This window comes from Atta colombica, unplaced genomic scaffold (assembly GCF_001594045.1).
Source record: "Atta colombica isolate Treedump-2 unplaced genomic scaffold, Acol1.0 scaffold116, whole genome shotgun sequence".
Lineage (NCBI taxonomy): Eukaryota > Metazoa > Arthropoda > Insecta > Hymenoptera > Formicidae > Atta > Atta colombica.
The window spans coordinates 326,436-327,776 of NW_017259202.1; positions in this window are offsets into that span (position 1 = coordinate 326,436).

A 1,341-nucleotide genomic window follows, 5' to 3' on the forward strand; every position below is an offset into this window, starting at 1 on the left:
GAGAGAGAGAGAGAGAGAGAAAGAGAGAGAGAGAAAATATATTTAGAAGCTCAGAAAACCAAGCTTCACAAATAAGACATTTTTACAAAAGTCATAGTATACTCTTCCCAAATGATGATCCCTTGCTCGAGATATCTCTTTACAAGAGATATCAATTTCAGATCAAAGCAGAGAAATTCAATTCGTTCGTATACAACAATCGCGCGCGACATGTATGCAGGCTGTTGAATACGATTGTAACACACGATGTGACGAATAACGAAGCGGCGTAAATTCTAGTGTCCCTACCATTGCAGAAGCACAAAACCGAAATGAAATTTCTCTTCCAAAATTCCTAATACTTGTTAAATTTCTTTTATCGTCGTTGTAACAATCACTCGTTCGTATAAGTTTGACAATGCGTGCGCGTGCACTGAATTAAAAATCAACGAGCTTCTTTCCCGAAATATTTCAGAGCACATTTTACCTGTAGATAAAATTTCGCCAAAATTAATACATAGTTTGTTGTAATGTTGAAATTGACTATGCGCAATATAGTTGTGAGAAGAGGGGGGGGGGGTATCTTACGGTTATTTTATAACAAATATCCAGAATAATCCAGATATTTGAAGTAAAATCGAAATTGGATATCAATATGAAATTGGATATCAATATGTATAATTAAATGCACAGCATAAGCATTCTCTAATCATTTTTACTTCTTATCTAATTCATTTGTTTTGTACAATACACCACACATATGTTAGTAAACATTAACTCATATAGAACACCCTGTATATACGTCACATATATGCATAAATACAATGACGTACGAATTATGAGCAAATCACTACTATTACTATTAATTTCCCGAAATATAAGCAAGAATTTTACAGCCCCTAACCCTAAATAGCTTCGCCTCGATAATTACGCTTTTATTTCGTTCAAAAAAATAATATATTTTTAAAAATTTACACAAAAATTTTGATGTTAACATATATTTTCGCGTAATTCACACATACAATTTCAAATCTGTGACGATTAATCAATCATAAAATTAAATAATAATATTGGTAATCATATTCATGCCACGTGCCGCTCTATTGATCGCCAAATTTCAATAACAGTTTAATAAACACAAAAAAGACAAAGACGATGCTTAAGTTAATTAAAATAAAAGTTCTTCGATTTCATTAGAGCCCTTCCAATAAGCTAAAAAAGCAAGACATCGCTTTCCTTATTCTTATTGTGTCTTAATCCTTAAATAAAGCTAAAATCACTTGCAACAACCTAAGCCTACAGCTAGACCTTATTTCATATACAATGTACACACACATATATATATATATATATATATATATA